Below are 12,412 nucleotides of genomic sequence, written 5' to 3' on the forward strand. Positions count from 1 at the left end.
TGTTGAGAGTCAGGCAGAGTTGCTAGACTCTAGGATGGTATGAAATAATAAACAATTTTATGATATGTAATTTGAATCATGAAATTTAATAAACTATTTGATGCAAAAATTTCAAAATAACATAATTTAAATGGTTAAATTCATTAGAATGACTACTTAAGAATTAAAAATCATGTTGAAGTAATGTCCTACACTGTTATCACCCAGGCTGATAAATATCCACAATCTTTTAATAGAATTTGTGAATTAAGCTGTACTTCTATGAGCACCAGAACGTCTATGAATGATTTTGTTGACTATTGGGATATTTTAAGTCACTCTTTTTACAATTTGAAACAATTTTCAAATGTTATATCCATCTAAACCGAGGATCAGCAAACTCTGGCCAGTGGGCCAAACCTGACTCACTGTCACGTTTTTAAATGGCTGAATAAAAATCGAAAGAAAAAAACTATTTTATGATGTGAAAATTATATGAAATTCAAATTCAGTGTCCATAAATAAAATTTTACTGGAACACAGCCCAGGCCCATTCACTTATGTATTGTCTATGGCTGCTTTTGTACTCAAAAGGCAGGGCTGATTAGTTGAAACAAAGACCATATAGCACGCAAAGCCAAAATACTAATTCTCTGGCCCTTTACGAAAAGTTTGCCAACCCCTGATCTGGTAGTGCCAGATTAAAACACACCGAGATGATGACAGCAGCATCAACCCGGTTGGCTGTTGAAGAGGCCAAATAACTGTCACAAGATACCAAGTGGGCAATGTGAGCGAACCCACTGTGTAATGTCAGGCATAACAGGGACAATGTGAAAAGCAACATTAAAGCAAAACTGTGCATTCTGAGAATATATCAAACACACAAACATGCTCTTTACATTTATTCTAAGGGGGAAAAATAGTCTGAATTATGAAAGATCTGAATCCTGGGAGATCTTCAAGAATGCAGCCCTTTCACAAAACATAACAGGCTTCTACTTCCTTTCTCTCCCCACCCTCCCATCTCGCGTTGTTTCCCTTTGTTAAGGTCAGGGAATTCCCATCAATCTCAGTCTGATGCTCTTCTGGGCCCCCAGACTTCCGACTGCACTAATTAGTGATCATACTGATCACCCTCTCCACCTGCCCCCTCAAGGCAGCAAGTCACCCAAGGCAGGAACGTCATCTTTATCTTTAAGCTGAATGGACCTTGCAGTGCTCATTAAGGCACACAGTAGGCCCTTTGTCTCACTGTAGGAATGAACATTGTACATATGCTGTCTTCTCTAACTCCTACGGCACGTACAGTGATTATTCATCTACTTCGCGAACGAGGAAACTGAAAGATGTTAAGCTGTTCAAGCCACACAGGCAATAATAAGTGACAAAGGCAGGACTGGAGTTCACACCATTTACCACGTAGGGGCTCAGCGAGCATTGGGTTCAAGAGAGAATGAATGCATAGTGGTGTCCATACAGAACCACTAAAGAATATTAGCATGGTCTCAGAAGTTGCCAGGACCCCACTTCACTACGCTTAGTGAAAGAAGCCAATCACAAGAGAAAGACAGACAGACAGACAGACAGCCATTAAAAATAATGGTCATCATTGGCTAGGGAATTACGGATGATTCCTATGTTTCTTCTTTGTGTTTTCCTGTATTTCCTACGTTTTCTACAATAAATATACCTTACCTTTGTAATCAGAAAAAAATAAAATATTACATCTTAAAAAGCCAATCAGCAGTGCTGTCTTAGCATGCGGCTTTTGATACCTGGAGTTAAAAGCCACCGTGCTGCAGACCTGGCAAGGCTAAAATGTCTGCATAGAATCCAAACTAGGCAGCCTGTGGCAAAGACAGCTATAAACCCTCTAGGCCATTTCTCCAGGGCTGGTCCCCTGTACCCACACAGGCCTTTCCAGGACATATCCCCTTAGGCTTTGCCAAGCGCATGAGCCTAGGGCAGCCCAACAAGGTATCTGAAGGAAAGAAGTTGGGCCTCCCTTCTTCTCCCAGATTTAGGAACCCAGCCAGCTCCCACCTGCCTCCGCCTCCACACTCAGGGAGAAGCATTCACTGCACCTGCCCCTATTTGTACGGTTCTTTCACATCTGCCCACAGTAAAAACCGGGCACCCCTTTGAGCCGCATCTGTTTTGAGACTGTAACTCCACCCTTTCTCTAAGCAAAACAGGCTTTAAAAGTGGGTTACACAACAATCAAAAGGAACGAAGTACTGATACATGCTTCAACATAGATGAACTTTGAGATTCTTCTTATTATTAGTGAAAGAAGCCGGTCACCAAAGACCATGTATTATACGATTCCATTTATATGAAATGTCCAGAATCCATAGAGACAGAAAGCAGATTAGTAGTTTCCAGGGAGTGGGGGAGGAAGGAGTAGGGAGTGACTTCTAATGACATGGAATTTCTTTATAAGGTGATGAAAATAATCTGGAATTAGATAATGCTGATAGTTGTACAACTTTGTGAATAAATTAAAAGCCATTGAATTATATATACACTTAAAATGGTGAATTATAATTAGACTTTTCAACGGATTACAATTAGACTGAGGCCCTAAGTGGCTCATTAGTTCCACAGAGTACATGTTTTAAAGTCAGATGAACTGGAATTCAAACAAAACTCTGACGTATACTGGTTGTGTGAGCCCATGTAAGTTCCTTAACCTCTCTGAGCCTCACGCTTCTAGGCTGCAGAACAGGAATAATAATGTCTAGCTCACATGGATTGTTTGAGAGGACTAAATAAGTTAATGCAGTACCTGATACGGAACTCTGTAATCGTGGTGTCTTCTCCCTTAGCTGGCCAGAAGATCCTTTGAGCTTTAAACAGAATGAAATTCTCGGCTTCACTAAAGTCAAGCAGGGCCTGGGTACTTGTCTGTTCTGGAGGCTAGAATGTCAGTTCACACCCTATAATGAGACTTCAAAACTTGAAGCTATGGCTCCACCTCCAAGGCTCACCTATAACTGGCAACAAACTCCCTCACACAGTCTCAAAGTGTCTCATGTCCACTGACAGGTCCAACCCAACTCTCAACCGTTGATAAGTGTTACTATTATTAGCTTCAATCAAGGATGAGACAAAGGGGTCTCAGAAAAACCAAAAAAGGAAACAGCTGCAATTCGCACCAATATTTTTAAACTTTTAAAAAATTCCACTTTGTTGAATGATACATTTAATTAAAAAAAAAAAAAGTTTACACATGAAAAGTAAAGTGCAGGTCAGCAGTATCTTTATAATACTAAAAAAACAAATCAAAGACTTTCTTTTTAACATTCCTCCCATTTTCCTCATAAAATGTTATTATGAGCCATGTGCTGGGAAGAGAGCTGTCTCCACAGCTCCAAGTTTTGCTCAAGACAGCTACCCTCTCTACTCTCAGCCACTTCGCTCCGGCTGGCTATCAGGTCACAGCAAGGCTGAGGGTAGAGCTGTGTGGAAGTGGCCATGCCACAAGAGGACCAGGCAGGAGTCACTGCCCACTCCATCATGTCTGGCTGCCAAGCGTGGAGGCAGGGGCAGGGAGTGTAATAAAAGGGCAACTGGAGGCCAGGTAACCAGCAGCAACGGGAGGGGCGAAGGGGACCAGAATTCTAGGCATGTGAGGGTCAGGGGTCAAACAAGCAAGATCAATCAAAGAGTAGTTGTCAATTCACCCAAAGCAAGTTGTAGAGGCCGGGAAGAGAAGCCGCTTATATCATTCCCAAAGGAAATCTGGTCTCAGATCTTATGCAGATAAGTGAGAAAAAAATGATAGCTAACATTCACGTGGCACTTCCATATGCCTGAGACAGCTTTAAGCATTTTACATTATCATGAATCTCATCCATTACCTCCGTTTTTTTTAATTTATATTTTTTTATTTTATTTTATTTTATTTTATTTATTTTATTTTATTTATTTTATTTTATTTATTTTATTTTATTTTATTTATTTTATTTATTTTATTTTATTTATTTTATTTATTTATTTTATTTTATTATTTTATTTTATTATTTTATTTTATTTATTTATTTATTGTTAGCTTCAAGTATACAGTACATTGGTTAGACATTTATATAGTTTATGAAACAACCCCCCTGACAGCTCTTTCCTCTGGCTCTCCCCCTAGCCATTGCATTAATGCTGACTGCATTCCCTATGCCGTGCTCCCCACCCCCGTGACCATCTATCAACTACTAATTTGTACTTCTTTAACCCTTCACCCCATTCTCCCAGCCTCCTAACTCCCCTCCCCTCTGGCCATCACCAGATTGTCCTTTATATTTGTGAATCTGTTTTTGATTAGTTTGTTCTTTTTGTTCCTTAGATTCCGCATATAAGTGAAATCATATGGTATTTATCTTTCTCTGTCTGACTTATTTCACTCAGCATAATAACCTCTAGGTCCATCCATGTCGTTACGAATAGTAGGATTTCATTTTTTTAATGGCTGAGTAATATTCCATTGTATACAGGAACCGTAACTTCTTTGTCCAATTGTCCGTTGATGGGCACTTAGGTTGCTTTCGTATCTTGGCTGTTATAAATTGTGCTGCCGTGAACACAAGGGTGCATAGATCTTTACAAATTCTTGTTTGGGTTTTCTTTGGATAAATACCCAGAAGTGCAATTTTACAGACTGGAACACTACAACACAAGAAGTTACAAAAATTGTTCAGGGACACACAGCGTGGCAGGGTCAAGGCCTGACATCAGGGGACCAGCTCCAGAGGCTCCTCCCTCAGCATCGCAGTGCTGCTGCCTGAGGGGGAAGGAGGCAGATTCCACTACCAGAGATGGCGTCCAGCCAGTACCAGACTCCATCCTCTATCTTTCTGAAAATGACAAGCAATCAGAGGCACTCCGTTTCAGGAGGAAAAGTCTGTTCGGCAACTACAAATTTGTAACTTGCTGATATGATCAAAAGCAGCATGTAGAGCAGACTCCCAGCAGTGTGTGTACCCATTTTCAGAAGAAATTAATCACCCCTCTCTTGATTGAGCCTCCAAGAAAAATAGTTAAGTCCAAGATATGGTTTGTCACCCCCGCAACCCCAGCCTCTGGTTGTCATGTGGCTGCATCTTCGCCATAAATCAAAGGCCATGCTCCCCTTTCATCAGATGCCTGCAGATAATTCCCTTGCCATTTCCCCGCTGGGGCTCAGAGGCCACAGCCTAAAGGGTTAACATCTCATTTCCTCTCATCTTTCAAGCCTTAATCCCCATCCTGAGCTAGGTGCATTCCAAGCCCACTTGGAGCAGGTCATGACGAGCCCCAGCCCATAGCTGGCCCTTCATTTCCCCTGGCAGGAGATTAGATGGGGCACTCATTAATCACTCATTACTTGGGTCCTCACTGCTGGCCAGCCCTCAGGCGGCCAGCCAGCTGGATGGGAGGGTGGGGCAGACCCACCCTGCCCAACCCAGGTCGTGGGCCGCCCAGTGCCACCATTCTGGGACAAGACAGCACAATGCAAGCCTGGCCCTCTGTCCTCTGGACCACGCCTGAGAGGAGAGGGGCTAAGGGAGAGCACCGCAGTGGTACCACCTAAGCAGTCAGCTTTGGCAAGGCGCATCAGAGAAGACAACTGCATGGTACGTTTAGTCGAAAGATTAGGTAAAAAGAAAAGATGAGTAGAAAGAGGTAAGTGTTTCAGGACAACTAACCATCAGTAAAAAAAACTGCTGTCTCTACCTGTTTGTTAGCTTCTGGCTTCTTCCTGGAGGTCTCTAAATGGAAAGTGGAGGAAGAGAATACAGAGGGGAGCGGAGATATTGAATGGAGAATTCATTATTATTACTGAACAGCTGGGGGTGTTCATTTGCTGAGTTTCAATATAAGGTTGCAATATTCAGCCCTTTAGACAAAAAAGCCCTGGACCTGAGGGGGCCTGAGATTATATATTTTTTCTATAGCATTTACATTGAGCACCAAGGACCTGCCGAGCACTGATCAGGTACAGAGTAGTTAAGAGAAACAAGATGAGAACTGACACTGAGCATCAGCTATGTGCTGGGCCTTTGCCTAATGTTCCACTTGCCTGTGCGCTGGTCCCTACGCCACCCTCCAGGCTTTGGCCATCCCTTTGTTACAGATGGAAAACTGAGGCTGGGGGTTAAAGAGGGGGAAAATAAAGGCTTCTAGGATGAAAGGAATCTGTCAATGATGATACACCATGCTTGGAGGGAGACAGTGGTTGGCAAGGCACGTTCAGCCCTATTTGGGGAGTCCTAGCCCATTTCTTGCCCCTAGGAAACTTGAGGTTCCTAAACCGACCAACCCTGATCCTTCACCGTCAGAGCTTGCTCGGGCCCAGAAAGAAAATGACAGTGAGCCCGATGGGGGCAGGGCCTTCATGCCTTTGCAGGGAGGGCTGGAGTTGGGGAGTGTGCTTTCAGAACTGAACTGAAGACCCCTTTGACCAAAAGAGAGTTCGCTGCCTGATCTGGGCCGTGATGCTCCATTGCTCACTCCTCAGAGTCAAAGTCAAGGCCTCTGCTAAAAAGGAACATGCTACCTGGGATAAAATGGCTTATTAACTCACCACCTGTCACTAACGCCTCATTGTAAAAGAAGCCTAGGGCAGTAGTCCTCAAACCTGAGCGTGAAAAAGAATCAGCTGAGACACCCTTAAAAATGCCAATCCCTGGGCCTTGCCCCCACCCTGGAAACTGTTTTTGTTTGTTTGTTTGTTTGTTTGTTTGTTTGTTTGTTTGTTTGTTTCACCAGATCCTAACTCTGATTTAGATGTTCAAAAGACAACTCTTCCAGGAAAGAAGACATAGTGGAAAGAGCACCAGACTTATAGACCGAGTTCTGAGATTTATGTTCAAAACCTGAATTGTCGACCTCAGGCGAGTGACCCAGAGTTTCCTTCCTTATCAAATTTGGATGATAATGTCTTCATCACAGGTTCCTGGGAGGATTAAAGTGCCAGGCACAGCACACACCAGTGCTCATTAAACGTGACCTGAATGAGGTCGTCAGGCCAACAAGGCTCCAGAAACCAGAGAATCGGTTTTGGCGGGTTGGGGAAAGAAAGGGTAAAAGAGGCCCAGCAGATGAGGCGTGTCCCAGCATTGGTGCTCAGGTCCTGAAGAGAGGGGATCCAGAAAGGTAGCAAGAGTCTGCAGAGAAGCCTAAAGTCAGAACCTTCCATGAAGCCCCCTTTCCCCAGCCAGCCTGTGTCATGTGTTAGCACCTGATAGAACATTTCTAACCCATTATTTTCACAGAGAAGGCATTCAATAAATACACACGAAACCTTTATATCCACACATACATAAATATCACAATTCTGCGTGCACGCACACACACACACACACACACACACACACACAAAAGGGAAGAAATGTGGAGGAAAGAGGAGAAAGGAAAAGTGGGATGGTAGGTCAAACCCAGTCAAGCCACATTTTCAAGTCTGCTGGTGCTGGTAAGAAGCCAGCACTGTGCCGCCCGCCTCAGAAAGACCCAAGGAGGAGTGGCAATGAGGCTCACCCACTAGGACACATCCAGGCTGAATACAGAGCCAGTTCAAAGAATGCTGGAAAGCACAGAAGGTGGTTCCAGGGAAGAGAGAGAGGTGTGTGCAGGAAGGCTGGGATACGCTTCCTGGCAAAACTGAGATTAGTAGAGGAGAAATCTGAATTTCTGAGCTGTGGGTAGGGAGTATACAAGATCATGATTAAAAGACTGGGTAAGTGGAGAGAAGAGTTTCAGGCAAGGAAGAATTGGGGGTGTTCATGGATCAATAAAGCACACTGGAATTAAGACAAGTTTTAAATGCCCAGATGAAGAATGGACTTGATGCAATCCTGCCCATAAGAGCATTTTCTAAGTCTTTGCCCAAGCTCTTCCCCCTACCTGGCATGCCCTCCCTCCCTCCAACCTTTCCCGTCCCCTCGGACTCCTCCTCATGCTTCAAAGCCCAGCTATAATTTTCCTAGTCCTCTTATGCAGAAAAAAAAATGTCTCCCTCATCTGTATCTCCTTGATGTTTTGCACGCCCTTGATATTCTGCATTGTTTTGTAGTTATTTCTTTATGTCACTTTCTCTCCCAGGTGGCCATTAATCATCTGCAAGCCTGTCAACAAATTGAAGGCAAGAATATTGTTTTGTTCTTCCTTTAAGCTCCAGCACATAGTAACAGTCCCTGGCACACAGCAGATGCTCAAAAATATCTGCTGGAGACAAATTAAATAGAAATGAACACTGGGGAGCCAGTGTGATTTCTTGAGAAGAATGATGTGGTGAAATCAGAATTTTAGGAATATTAATCTGTCAGCATGAAAGAAGATGGATTAAAATGAAGAAAGAGATTCATGGCCAGGGATCACGAAAAGAGATTATTACTGTAATTTGGCCATAAATTGGGGGCAGAGGGAATGGAAACAAAAAAATAATTTTCTGACATATCACAAAATAATATGGAAGAGGCTTGGTAATGCATGAGCTATAAATGTAGGGAGTCGGATGCGGGAGGTGGGGGCACTCACACATTGAGACTCCTGGACAACTAGGAGAAAGGTGGGGGACCAAGGACAGAGGCAATACCAGGCTTCTCTCTAGGACTATTGACTGCAGTCACAACAAGTATTTCTAGGCAAAACAAAAACAAAAACCACAACACCTCCAAATTAGCATTTCCAACCCTGATCTTACTCACCAACTCTGGGTGTATTTTATTTTATTTTTTTTCTAACAGTCAGTTAGAAATATTTCTTCTTGACGAGGGAAACTGAGATGAAGATCAGGCCAATCTGGTCCTCTGCTCAGGACTTGGCATGCAGGAGATTCCATAAGCTCAACCCACCAGTACTCTCCCAAAGAGGCCAGCCCCACGCACACTTGTTTCAGTAAGTGCTCCAGTATTCTAATCACCCACTCTCATTTCCCAGGCGGAGACCTCTGGGAAACCCCTGCTCCAGCCTGCAAAGGTTTATAGGAAAGTCCCAAGACTCCCAAGTGCTTCTTCGCATTAATTCCAGTGCTAGGATTTTGTTTTCTAAAGGAATTCAACTATGGTGCCAACAAAAATCTATAGGAATTGAGGAGTACTGTATTTAAATTACCTTTGTTAAATGTTTGCTTCTTTGTATATTGAGACCCAGTAAGATCCCATTAAGCCCAGCCACTTTATCACTTTATCAATGAAGTAGAAGTCGCGTGCAGGTTTGACAGGTTTTAAGAGCTGTGTTACCTTTGCAAAATCTTTAGACTATTCTGTGCCAGAGTGCCTTCAGCTGTGAAACGACAGATGTACAAGATAATTCCTTAGACCTCTTTTGGGTCTCTATTTCTTCTATTCCAAATTCCAACAAGCATCCCATGATCGCTCACTTACTGCCTGCAAAGGGGCGAAGCGCTGCGTGTTGGGGTCACAAAGGAGACAGGAAGAGACGCAGATATGTACATTTAATAGGCTGTAGTGGAGGCTGGGGGGCGTCGGGCTGGGTGTGGGCTGCTTAGGAAACACGAGACCCACAAATTTCCAATGCTAAGGGGGCCTGAGAACACCCTAAAAGCTCCTTCTGGAATTAAGACTGATGCTATTTCAAAGTAAAAAATATTAACTCCCAGATCCCTAAAGCCCCAAGGTGAGCTAGCTCTGTAAAAGCTAATTCTATGAGCGCGCCAAGGGACTGCAGGTACTTGGGCTGCACTTAGGGAAGCGTCCAGAGTTGACGGCAACGACCGATCCACTCTGACTCCCACAGGCGCTGCGTTGCCGCAGCTTAGTTGAGACACACGGATTTGAAGCTTTCTAGAAAACGGCGTGGCCGAGGCCCCAGGCTGGGGCTCGATGCGCGCCGACCAAGACTCGACCGGCCAGCTCTCCCGCCCGGGACAGGAGCGGGACGAGCCTGGAGTGGGGACGCGCGAGCCGGGTGTGCACTCGCCGGTGCCCTCTGCGGAGACCCAGAGAGCGCGGGCCCTGATTCCCGGACGGCCAAGGTTGCCGGTCCCTGGAGTTTCAGAGTTGGAGGGCGGAGGGGTGAGTGCTGGCGCCAGCGGGACAGAGCAAATCCTCCAGGAAGGGAAGTGAGGGAGGAGGCGCAGCCGTCCGCACAGACCAGGCGCCTCTGGCTTCCCGAGCCTGGTGCGGGCGCAACCCCGCTGCGCCCCGGACACACCCACTGCGCCCCACCGCCCCGCTCCCGCCCGCCCGCCCGCCCTGCGGTCCAGAGGGGGCCCGAGAGGCAGCAAGGGCCGGGCCGGGGTCGTGCGGGCGGAGCGCAGGGGGCGCGGGGCGCGCGGCGCGGGCAGCTCTGCTCACCTGGCGGTCAGCGTCCCGGAGCGGCCGGCGGCCGCCTCGCCTCACCTCGCCCCGCGTGGTTCCCGGAGCCAGGCAGCCCGAGCCCGCCGCATGGACGGCCGCCGCTGCCGCCCCGCGCCCGCCCTGTACGGGCTCCCGTTGCGCCCCGGTTCCGCGTCTGGCTGCGCGGGCGGCCAGCGGCTCGGGCGCGCGCGGAAAGCTCTGGCTCCGAGTTTGCGTTCGGGAGAGCCGGGACCCGCGCTCACTCGGTCTCTCCTCCTTCCCCCACTCGCGGCCTCCTGCTGTCATCTAGAGCCGCTCCTGCCGCCCCCTGGCGGCCACCTCAGGAAGGACCGGCCCCCAATCCACCTCTAAGATTGAGAGGGGCCCGTTAGGAGAATGAGAGAGGCTTGTCCCTGGGTACCATCCTGTAGATGGGAAGACACTCTAGACAGAGGCCACGAGGGCAGGAGGGTGGCGGGAGTGGGAGGAAGAGTGGCGCGGGCTGGCCAGGACCAGCCAAGCGAGAGGCAAAGATGTGAGACCAGGAGGTAAGCTAGGGCCAGATGGCAGAAGGCCTTGAATTGCGCGTGAGTCTTATCCTGAGGTTTGTGGGAGTCACAGAAGGACTGAAACAGAGGAAGGACATGGGCATTATCGCGTTTTGGAACAACCTATTTGGCTGCAACAGGATGGGTCTGAAGTTGAAGCCGGAGCCAGCAAGAAAAATTGCGCTCTAAACTAGAAAGGGCAGTAACTGTAAGATTAGCTAAGGAAGAACCTTCATCTAAAGGGCACACAGTCACATTCACTCACATACTCACACACAAGAAGAGCCTCACTGGGCTCCTCCTGAAGGTAAGATTGAAAGACAATTGCCCTCCAAATTCTAGCTAGGTCTAGACAGCTTGGAGGAGAGAGAAGACATGCTCCCTGCCAGCCAGCAAGGTCCAGCATTGCTTCTTGTCTTATTCAGGGTAATGTTTTGTGGGAAGAAAAACCTGCCACAGAATCATCATCATTGTCATCATCATCAAACTTGGATCTGTATATCCAAGCCCTTCTTTTTACTAATTGGGAAATATTGTCCCAAAGACAGCATGATCCAAATTACACAGCTAATTAGGTAATGCTAGGAAAATTCCTGGAGCCCAGTTTCTTGACTCCTAATGCAGTGCTACATTCTTTACATTCACCCTGAGGTGTTTAGAGTTGGTGAGGTAGGAAATAGACTGACAGAGAACATGTCCCTCCTCTTCCAGGAGGTGAGTAGAATGGCCTTAAACATTTGAAGAGGTTGTCCAGGTACAAGTAGTCTCCCTAAATATGAGTCAGCCTGTTTATCGCTGTCTCCAAAACCCTCCAGCAGGAATTGTTTTGAAAGGGCAGATGCATGGGTGGGACAGTGAAGGCGGTGGTAGTTGCCAGCTGCCTGCCCCAGAGCCAGGCGGAACAAGGGATGGGTTCTGTGTGTGGGAGAAAAAGGAGTGCAGCAGGGCAGAGAGCTCTGGTGGCGGAAACATGAACAGAAGAGAAAGTGGCAACCCAAGGCCAAAAGAAAGAGAACCAACTTCGAGTGCTGACTACTGGCCTGGAGCCTGGGCAGAGCCAGTTCTCACTGATACAAGCCGGCTCATAATTCCACACTTGATCAAACAGATTCTGATTGGAGGCGCCCGGTGTGAGTGAGATCAAATTCATGCTGAGTGTCACAAGTCCTATGGGTCCAGGTTAAGTGGCTCTAACAGCTCTAATAAACTCTGACCAGTTTAAACCATTTAAAATGATAGAAGAATAATAACATAACATTAGAATGTGCTTAATGCCACTGAATTGTACACCCCAAAATAAGATGGTAAGATGGTTAAGATGGTAAATTTTATACAATGCATATTTTACCACAGTTTAGTAAAAGAAAGCAAAAGTAATAAAACATGTTCAAATTGGATTGATTTATTAATTCATTTAAGAGAAAAAGTCATTTCAGTGCAAAAAAAGCTTGGAATAAGGTGAAGAAGGTGTCATGCAGTCAGAAAATCATTCTAGTGGGAGGGATAATTGGGGGATATGTAGAAGTATCTGAGATCAAATAAGAAAGGAGCGGAAATCTGGGATGTTCCGCCTGAGCTGAGTTTCAGAGGATGAGCAGAGTTCATCAGGCA

The 12,412-nt window shown here is 46.1% G+C and overlaps 1 protein-coding gene across 1 annotated transcript in view; it reads right to left on the reverse strand.

The window, feature by feature from the left end:
- The window catches only part of THSD4 (thrombospondin type 1 domain containing 4), a 549,795-nt gene extending 539,390 nt beyond the window's left edge, over window positions 1–10,405 (reverse strand). The window contains exon 1 of the mRNA XM_039856496.1: window positions 10,272–10,405. The gene's annotated coding sequence lies outside the window, so the exon portion shown is untranslated. The remainder of the gene's footprint in view (window positions 1–10,271) is intronic.
- Between the last annotated feature and the right edge of the window lie 2,007 nt (window positions 10,406–12,412).

Source organism: Pteropus medius, unplaced genomic scaffold (genome assembly GCF_902729225.1).
Source record: "Pteropus medius unplaced genomic scaffold, Ma_sr-lr_union100, whole genome shotgun sequence".
NCBI lineage: Eukaryota > Metazoa > Chordata > Mammalia > Chiroptera > Pteropodidae > Pteropus > Pteropus medius.